At 39.5% G+C, this 13,764-nt stretch overlaps 1 protein-coding gene across 1 annotated transcript in view; it reads left to right on the top strand.

The window, feature by feature from the left end:
- cpn1 (carboxypeptidase N, polypeptide 1) overlaps positions 1 to 13,764 on the top strand; it is a 59,323-nt gene that overhangs the window by 31,769 nt on the left and 13,790 nt on the right. The window lies entirely within an intron of this gene.

The raw sequence follows: 13,764 nt of genomic DNA on the forward strand, positions 1-13,764 counted from the left end.
GTGTAATATAGATCATTATTCATTTTTGATGTGGAATTTGAATATATGGGTCCATTACTACAATTGGACCATTTCTCCATTCACTTCAATGCATTTTTTACGAGATCATAATTTCAACATTTTGCATTACATTTTCAAAATTGCAAGTAAAACCTGTTTCTTAAGGCAATATCTTCGTCTTGAAGTAAAACAACTTGTGTGTTTTGTTAAATGATCGTCGTGGTATGCTTTGTAAGTTTCCCTATGGCAAAATGCGTTGATGGCTGACTTCCTGCCACCGCCGGATGGTGCTTATTTGTTTCATCAGTTTTAGCACGATCTCTCTGCAACACGGTGTAAAAATATAAACGCTTCCTTGATTAATTTCACAAAGCAAGTGTTCAAGTTAAAGGATGTAGAGTTATATTTCTGAAATTTGTACACAAACCCTTTGCAATTTGACGATATCTCAGCATCGGTCAGGGAAACCGCTTCTACCCCATTTTTCTATTTTTCGCCGAGCTGTGGTCAACTTGTTGTCGACCGCTGCTGTCTTGTGGCGGTTTCCGTGTACTGCAGGACGTTTGGAAATGACACACAGGATGTTTTTGAGATCGATTTTTTTGTGTGTGTCAGCGGGGAGAGGGCTTTGAATCTGATGAATCAAATATGATGCGTCCGGTGCGATAGGGTTAGCAACATATTTAACCGCTGAAATTTCTTGTTCACTCAGAAAAAAACAAAATATAGCCATTAATGTTTGAACATGTACTCACCCCAGATTAAAATCCGGTAGAGAAGGGGTTGTGTTGGCTCGAATCGTCTTGAAATGAAAAGAGATTAAAAGGGAGGTTATCATTGTGCGTTTCATCCTTTCTTTGCATTGAACTTTTACATTTTGAGTGTGCACCTGGCTTAAATAGATTTGAATGTAATCCTATGGAGAATATCATGATCTGCTTCAGTAGTCACAGTCCATGTTGACATGCATGTTTCTTTTAGGTGTATTTCAGATTGCCAATATTGACAGCATCTATGTACCCCCAAACCATGTCAGTCCCACTAACATGCTTGGTAATTGAGAGGGTACACTTTTTTGTAAAACTCACTTGTTTACCACCACACATGCTTGACACCATCTAAAATAAATTTGTTTATATTGGTCTGTTCGGATCACACGACATAGTTCCAGTGATCCATATACTTCGTCTGTTCATCTCTCTTGAGACTAAGATAAATAAATTGACTTTAGATGGTGTCAAGCATGTGTGGTGGTAAATAAGTGAGTTTTACAAAAAAATATCTAAAACATAGTTCAATAGCCAAGTATGGTAGTGGGACTGACATGGTTTGGGGATGCATGGATGCTGTCAACATTGGCAATGGAATGCATTATATTATATTATAAATGGAGATTACTTTGAGGAACATCACATGACACATGATATGACAAATCACATGACACATGATATGACGTGAAACATGACACATGATATGACGTGAAACATGACACATGATATGACGTGAAACATGACACATGACGTGAAATGACTTGACATGGCATTACATGACATATGGCATGACACATGACATAAAACATGACATAAAACATGACATGACACATGACATATGACAAGGACACATGACATGACAAATGATATGACAAATGACATGACACATGAAATGACACATGACATGACACATGAGATGACACATGACATGACACATGACATGATACATGACATGACACATGACTTGACTTGACACATGTCATGACACATGATATGACATGACACATGACATGACACGTGATATGACATATGACATGAAACATGACATGACACGTGACATGACACATGATATGACATAACATGACACGACACATGGCATAACATGACACATGAAAAATGACATGACATTACACATGACGTGATACATGACATGACACATGGCATGACACATGACATGACACATGACATGAAACTTGACATGACACATGACATGACACATGAAAAATGACATGACATGACACATGACATGACACGACACATGACACTTGACCTGACACATGACACGACAAATGACATAGCATGACATAACATGACACATGAAACTTGACATGACGCATGACACGACACTTGACACGACACTTGACACGAAACATGACACATGGCACATGACATGACACATGACACGACACATGACACGACACGTGATATATGTCATGACACATGACACGACACATGACATGAAATATGACACTTGACGTGGTATATAACATGAAATATGACATGACACATGACACTTGACATGATATATGACATGACAAATGACATGACATATGACATATGATATGAAACATGATGTGGAACATAGATGACACATGACATGACACGTGACACATGACACATGACATGACATGACATGACACTTGACATGACACGTGACATGACACATGACAAATTACATGACATGACACATGACATGACACAACACATGACATGACACATGACATGACACGTGACAAATGACATGACATTACACAAGACATGGCACATTACATGGCACAACACATGACATGACACATTACATGACACTTGACATGACACATGACGTGACACATGAAACATGACTTGACAAAACACATGACATATGACTTGACATGACACATGACTTGAAATGACATGTGACATGATACGTGACATGACACATGACACATGTCATAACACATGACATGACACGACACATGACACATGGCATGTTACATGATATGACACGTGACATGACACATGACACGTGACATGACACGTGACATGACACTTGACATGACAAATGACATGACTTGACACATGATATGACACATGTAATGACACATGACATGACACTTGATACGATATATGACAAATGACATGACATTACACAAGACATGGCACAAGACACAACACATGATATGACACATTACATGACACTTGACATTACACATGACACATGACAGGACACGTGCCATGACAAATGACATGACACATGACATGACACAACACATGACATGACACATTACATGACACATGACGTGACACATGAAACATGACATGACACGTGACATGACATGTGACATGACACATGACTTGACATGACACATGACACATGACATGACACCTGACATGACATAACATGACACATGACAAATGACATGACATTACACATGACATGACACAAGACATGACACATGACATGGCACATGAAATAGCACATGACATGACACAAGACATGACATGGCACCAGTGTTAATTTTGTCAGCTTTTTAAGATTTAGTCTTAGTCTAAGTCACAATGACGAAAATCAATTTTAGTCTTAGTCAAATTTTAGTCATTTTCACTGTACATAACAGAACTTCTCCACACACTTTTAACATATATCATTGACTGTACAGAATAAACCTTCTCCGCACACTGCTTCTCTTTTTAACATATATCACACTGTACAGAATAAAACTTCTTCACACACAGGTTCTCTTTTTCTCTATTTTATTTAATACAGTGTTAATTTCGTCAGCTTTTTAAAATTTAGTCTTAGTCTTAGTCACAATGACGAAAATCAATTTCAGTCTTAGTCATATTTTAGTCATTGCCTTTCCAATTTCGTCTTAGTCTTAGTCTAAATGACGAAAATCAAAAAAGGGCATTGACGAAATATTTTAGTCATAGTCATGGTTGACGAAATTAACACTGCATGGCACTAAACATGACACATGACATGAAACTTGACATGACACATGACACATGATTTGACATGACACATGACATGAAATGACTTTACAAATGACATGACATAACATGACACATGACACTTGACATGACACTTGACATGACACGACACATGACTTGACACATGACACATGACTTGGCATGACACATGACATGACAAGACACATGACATAACGTGAAAAATGACATGACACAACATGACAAATGACACTTGACATGACGCATGACATGACACTTGACACGACACATGACATGAAACATGACACATAACATAAGATATGACACATGAAATGACACACGACAAGACACTTGACAAGAAATATGACATGACATTACACAAGACATGACACATGACATGACAACTGATATGACACATGGCATGACATTACACAAGACATGACACATGACATGACACGACACATAACATGACACATGACAAATGACTTGACATGACACATGACATAACATGACATGATACGACACAAGATACATGACATGAAAACTGACACATGACAAGACACATGACTTGACATGACACATGACTTGACATGACATATGACATGACACGTGACTAAAACATGACTTGACACATGACTTGGCATGACATATGACATGACACATGACATGACACGACACATGACATGACATATGACAAGACATGACACATGACATATGAAATGACATATAACATGATATATGACATGACAAATGACATGACACTTGACTTGACATTACACATGACAAATTACATGAAATTACACATGGCATGATACATGACCTGACATGAAACATGACATGACATATGACACATGACAAGACACATATAAGATGACTAATGACATGCCATATGATGTGACATTTGACATGACTATTGACATGACACATGACAAATGACATATGACATGACATGAAACATGATATGACACATGACATGACACGACACATGACACATGACATAACACATGACTTGACACATGGCTTGACATGAAATGACATGACACATGACATGACATGACACAACACATGACACGACACATGACGTATGACAAGACATGACGCATGACATGACATATGACATGACAAGTGACATGACACGTGACATGACATATGACATGACAAGTGAAATGACACGTGACATGACACGTGACATGACATATGACATGACACATGACATGACACTTGTTATGACACATGACATGACACTTGACACGACACATGACATGACACATGATATGACACTTGACATGACACATGACATGACACTTGACATGACACATGACATGATATGACATATGACATGACACTTGACATGACACCTGACATGACACATGACATGACTATTGACATGACACATTACAAATGACATATGACATAACCAGGGCTCTAAATTAACTTTTTCCACCACCAGCCAATTTGGCTAGTGGACATTTTTTCTTACCAGCCAAACAGAAGTTCAACAAGCCATTTTATTCTCTCGCCAAAATAAACTATGCTTTAGGTTAGTTTTTTTTTTTAATTATGGTCATTTTGTTCAACTATTTCTACAACACAGATACACCATAGGCCTGCATAAGCTACTATATGCCTACATAATAAGCATATTACAGGCTATATATTTTTTTCATTATTTTTTAACTTCTGCTTTATTTTTTACTTTCATTACTTAGGCATAATCAATTTGATTAGTTTTTGTTCAATTCCTCTGAAAACAGCTGAATCACATCACACAATCCACTCACATAACAGACCTTTAACATAGGCCTACAGTAACCAAGCACACAGCTTAACACTACAAAACCTCACATAGGCCTACGCACACCCCAAGGAAGGAGAAGAGATGAGAGGAGAGAGGAGGAGCTCTTCTCTACCATGCGCAACAAAATGACAAGAAGCCTAGTTTAAGTAAAAGTAAATAATATCTCGGGAATATTCGCTTCCGTTGTTACTTCGACAGCTTCGTCGGTTGCTTTTTTCCCCTTTCCGATGGCGTGGGCTTTCCAATTAGTTGCGCCAGGACTCGGAACATTTCAGAACACAACTGAACTGACAGCTATGGTCACACTACTCTGACTGTCAGCTCTCCTCCTCTGCCCTTGTCGCTATTTCGTTCCACAGCCACTCATTTTTTAACGTCACTATTATTACGGTTACACCAACGCACAGAACCTTGCGCTAACCCCCGCCACATTCTCATCACTCGCACAAAACATAAGTCTACAGAACAGAAGTAGCTCTATGCATAATCTGCGTAACTCCTGTTATTGAAACGGCAATGTTCATATAGCAGTAGTGACGTTAAAAAGGTTGTAGCGAAAGCGACGAGAGCATAGGAGGAGAGCTGCCTGTCAGAATAGTGTGAGCGCAGCTTAGCTGACAGAATGTTTTCAATCCTGGCGCGCGCAACAGCATGGAGTTGCCGCTCGCTGCACTGGAAAGCCCACTGTGGGAGGCTACGTCGTGACGCTAGTGTCCATGGGTAATGTAGGAAATCTCGCCGTCTAACGTTCGTCAGAGCAGCGGTTTACCGTTCATAATTTACTGTACTCGGGAACTACTAGCCAAATTGGCGGGTAGGTATTTTTTCTACTAGCCAAAATTAATTTTCACCCCTGTTTGGCGTGTTGGCGTGTGTTAATTTAGAGCCCTGGACATAACATGAAACATGATATGACACATGACATGACACGACACATGACACATGACATAACACATGACTTGACACATGACTTGACATGAAATGACATGACATATGACATTACATGACATGACATGACACATGACATGACATATGACACATGACATGACATATGACATATGACATGACATACAACATGACACATGACATATGACACGACACATGACACAAGACACATGACATGACATATGACACATGACAAGACACATGAGATATGACAAGACACGACACATGACATGACATACGACATGGTACATGACATATGACATGACATGGCATATGACATGACACATTCCATGACACATTTCATGACACTTGACATGACATATGACATGACACTTGACATGACACATGACATATGACATGACATGTGATATGACACATGACATGACACATGACATGACACGACACATGACATAAAATGACACATGACATGGCATTACACATGATATGACACATGACATTACACATGGCATGACACGACATGACATTTGACATGACACATTACACAAGACACATGAAATGAAACGTGACATGACATATGACATGACACTTGACAAATGACATGACATTACACATGACATGACACATGACATGACATATGACATCACACATGTTATGACATAACATGACACATGACATGACATTACACGTGACACGACACGTGACACATGACATGACACGACACATGGCACATGAATTGACATGACACATGACATGACACATGAAATGACATATGACATGACACATGACAAGACATGACACATGACAAGTGACATGACACATTTCATGACACTTGACATGACACTTGACATGACACATGACAAGACATTTGACATGACATATGATATGACACATGGCATGACATGAATTATGACATGATACGTGACATGACACATGACCTGACACTTGACAAATGACATAACATTACACATGACATGACACATGACATGACACAACACATGATATGACACATGACACTTGACATGACACATGATATGACACTTGACATGACACAAGTTATGACACATGAAATGTAACGACACATGACATGACATATGGCATGACAGATGAAATGTAACATGACATGACACATGACACATGACATGAAACATTTCATGACACTTGACATGACATATGACATGAAACATGACCTGACACATGACACGACACGTGACATGACACATGACATGACATGACACGACACATGACACGACACGTGACATGACACATGACATGACACGACACATGACATGACACTTGTTATGACATATGACATGACACTTGACATGACACATGACATGACACTTGACATGACACTTGTTATGACACATGACATGACATGAAATGACACTTGACACGACACATGACATGACACATGACATGACACTTGACATGACACATGACATGACACATGACATGACACATGACATGACATGACACATGACATGACACATGACATGACACATGACATGACACATGACATGACACATGACATGACACATGACATGATATGACACATGACATGACACATGGCATGACACTTGACATGACACATGACATGACACATGGCATGACACATGGCATGATATGACACATGACATGACACTTGACATGACATATGACACGACAAGTGACATGACACGTGATATGACACGACACATGACATAATATGACACATGACATGGCATTACACATGATATGACAAATGACATGACACATGGCATGACACATGACATTATATGACACATGACATGACACTTGACATGACACATGACATGACACTTGACATGACGTATGACATGACACTTGACATAACACATTACATGTCATGACATGACATATGACATGACACATGACATGACACTTGTTATGACACATGACATGACATGACACTTGACACGACACATGCAATGACACTTGACATGACACATGACATGACACTTGACATGACATATGACATGATATGACACATGGCATGACACTTGACATGACACATGACATGACACATGGCATGACACATGACATGATATGACACATGACATGACACTTGACATGACACATGACATGACATATGACACGACAAGTGACATGACACGTGACATGACATATGACATGACACTTGTTATGACACATGACAAGACACTTGACATGACACATGACATGACACTTGACATGACACATGACATGACACGACACATGACATAATATGACACATGACATGGCATTACACATGATATGACACATGACATGACACATGACATGACACGACATGACACTTGACATGACACATTACACAAGACACATGACATGACACGTGACATGACATATGACATGACACTTGACAAATGACATGACATTACACATGACATGACACATGACATGACACATGACATCACACATGTTATGACATAATATGACACATGACATGATATCACACATGACATGAAACGACGTGTGACACTTGACATGACACATGACATGACACATGACATGACATGACACTTGACACGACACATGACATGACATTACACATGACATGACACATGACATGACATGACACATGATATTACACTTGACACGACACATGACATGACACATGACATGACACTTGACATGACGTATGACATGACACTTGACATGACACATTACATGTCATGACATGACAAGTGACATGACATGTGACATGACACTTGTTATGACACATGACATGACATGACACTTGACACAACACATGACATGACATGACACATGACATGACACTTGACATGACACATGACATGACACATGACATGACACTTGACATGACAAATGACATGACACCTGACATGACACATTACATGTCATGACATGACAAGTGACATGACACGTGACTTGACACTTGTTATGACACATGACATGACACTTGACACAACACATGACATGACATGACACATGACATGACACTTGACATGACACATGACATGATATGACACATGACATGACACATGGCATGACACATGACATGATATGACACGTGACATGACACATGGCATGACACATGACATGATATGACACATGACATGACACTTGACATGACACATGACATGACATATGACACGACAAGTGACATGACACGTGACATGACATATGATATGACAATTGACATGACACATGACATGACACTTGACATGACATATGATATGACACATGACATGACACTTGTTATGACATATGACACGACACTTGACATGAAACTTGACACGACACACGACATGACATGACACATGACATTACACTTGACACGACACATGACATAACACTTGACATGACACATGACATGACACTTGACATGACGTATGACATGACACATGACATGACACATGACATGACATGACACTTGACATGACACATGACATGACACTTGACATGACACATGACATGACACATGACATGACACATGACATGACACATGGCATGACATGACACATGACATGACACTTGACATGACATATGACATGACAAGTGAAATGACACATGACATGACATGACACTTGACACAACACATGACATGACATGACACATGACATGACACTTGACATGACACATGACATGATACATGGCATGACACATGACATGATATGACACATGACATGACACATGGCATGACACTTGACATGACACATGACATGACACATGGCATGACACATGACATGATATGACACATGATATGACACATGGCATGACACTTGACATGACAAATGACATGACACATGGCATGACACATGACATGATATGACACATGACATGACACTTGACATGACATATGACACGACAAGTGACATGACACGTGATATGACACGACACATGACATAATATGACACATGACATGGCATTACACATGATATGACAAATGACATGACACATGGCATGACACATGACATTACACTTGACACGACACATGACATGACACATGACATGACACTTGACATGACGTATGACATGACACTTGACATGACACATTACATGTCATGACATGACAAGTGACATGACATGTGACATGACACTTGTTATGACACATGACATGACATGACACTTGACACAACACATGACATGACATGACACATGACATGACACTTGACATGACACATGGCATGACACATGACATGACATGAAACGACGCGTGACACTTGACATGACAAATGACATGACACATGGCATGACACATGACATGATATGACACATGACATGACACTTGACATGACACATGACATGACATATGACACGACAAGTGACATGACACGTGACATGACATATGACATGACACTTGTTATGACACATGACAAGACACTTGACATGACACATGACATGACACTTGACATGACACATGACATGACACGACACATGACATAATATGACACATGACATGGCATTACACATGATATGACACATGACATGACACATGACATGACATGACATGACACTTGACATGACACATTACACAAGACACATGACATGACAAGTGACATGTCATATGACATGACACTTGACAAATGACATGACATTACACATGACATGACACATGACATGACACATGATATCACACATGTTATGACATAATATGACACATGACATGACATCACACATGACATGAAACGACGCGTGACACTTGACATGACACATGACATGGCATGACACTTGACACGACACATGACATGACATGACACATGACATTACACTTGACACGACACATGACATGACATGACACATGACATTACACTTGACACGACACATGACATGACACATGACATGACACTTGACATGACGTATGACATGACACTTGACATAACACATTACATGTCATGACATGACAAGTGACATGACACGTGACATGACACTTGTTATGACACATGACATGACATGACACTTGACACAACACATGACATGACATGACACATGACATGACACATGACATGACACATGACATGACACATGACATGACACTTGACATGACGTATGACATGACACTTGACATAACACATTACATGTCATGACATGACAAGTGACATGACACGTGACATGACACTTGTTATGACACATGACATGACATGACACTTGACACAACACATGACATGACATGACACATGACATGACACATGGCATGACACATGACATGATATCACACATGACATGAAACGACGCGTGACACTTGACATGACACATGACATGACACATGACATGACATGACACATGACATGGCATGACACTTGACACGACACATGACATGACACATGACATGACACATGACATGACACATGACATGACACTTGACATGACATATGACATGAAACATGACCTGACACATGACACGACACGTGACATGACACATGACATGACACGACACATGATATGACGTATGACATGACATATGATATGACACATGACATGACACTTGTTATGACATATGACACGACACTTGACATGAAACTTGACACGACACACGACATGACATGACACATGACATTACACTTGACACGACACATGACATAACACTTGACATGACACATGACATGAAACTTGACATGACGTATGACATGACATATGATATGACACATGACATGACATGACACATGACATTACACTTGACACGACACATGACAAGACATGACATATGACATTACACTTGACACGACACATGACATGACACATGACATGACACTTGACATGACGTATGACATGACACTTGACATGACACATTACATGTCATGACATGACAAGTGACATGACATGTGACATGACACTTGTTATGACACATGACACTTGACATGACACATGACATGACACATGACATGACATGACACATGACATGGCATGACACTTGACACGACACATGACATGACACATGACATGACACTTGACATGACGTATGACATGACATATGATATGACACATGACATGTCATGACATGACAAGTGACATGACACATGACATGACACTTGTTATGACACATGACATGACATGACACTTGACACAACACATGACATGACATGACACATGACATGACACTTGACATGACACATGACATGACACATGACATGACACATGACATGATATGACACATGACATGACACTTGACATGACACATGACATGACATATGACATGACAAGTGACATGACACGTGACATGACATATGATATGACACTTGTTATGACAAATGACATGACACTTGACACGACACATGACATGACACATGACATGACACTTGACATGACGTATGACATGACATATGATATGACACATGACATGACACTTGTTATGACATATGACACGACACTTGACATGAAACTTGACACGACACACGACATGACATGACACATGACATTACACTTGACACGACACATGACATAACACTTGACATGACACATGACATGAAACTTGACATGACGTATGACATGACATATGATATGACACATGACATGATATGACACATGACATGACACTTGTTATGACATATGACACGACACTTGACATGACACATGACATGACACATGACATGACACATGACACAACACTTGACCTGACACATGACATGACACGACATATGACATGACATATGACATGACATGATATGACACATGACATGACATATGACACGACACTTGACATGACACATGACATGACACATGACATGACACATGACACATTTCATGACAATTGACATGACACATGACATGACACTTGACATGACACATGACATGACACATGACATGACACATGACATGACACTTGACATGACACATGGCATGACATGACACTTGACATGACATATGACATGACAAGTGACATGACACATGACATGACATATGACATGACACATGACATGACTCTTGACATGACACATGACATGACAAGAGACATGACAAGTGACATGACACATGACATATGACATGACACATGACATGACTCTTGACATGACACATGACATGACATATGATATGACAAGTGACATGACACGTGACATGACATAAGACATGACACATGACATGACACTTGTTATGACACATGACATGACATGACACATGACATGACATGACACATGACATGACACTTGACATGACACATGACATGACACTTGACATGACACAAGACATTATATGACACATGACATGACACATGGCATGACACTTGACATGACACATGACATGACACATGGCATGACACATGACATGATATGACACATGACATGACACTTGACATGACACATGACATGACATATGACACGACAAGTGACATGACATGTGACATGACATATGACATGACACTTGACATGACACTTGTTATGACAC

Source organism: Engraulis encrasicolus, chromosome 17, assembly GCF_034702125.1.
Source record: "Engraulis encrasicolus isolate BLACKSEA-1 chromosome 17, IST_EnEncr_1.0, whole genome shotgun sequence".
Lineage (NCBI taxonomy): Eukaryota > Metazoa > Chordata > Actinopteri > Clupeiformes > Engraulidae > Engraulis > Engraulis encrasicolus.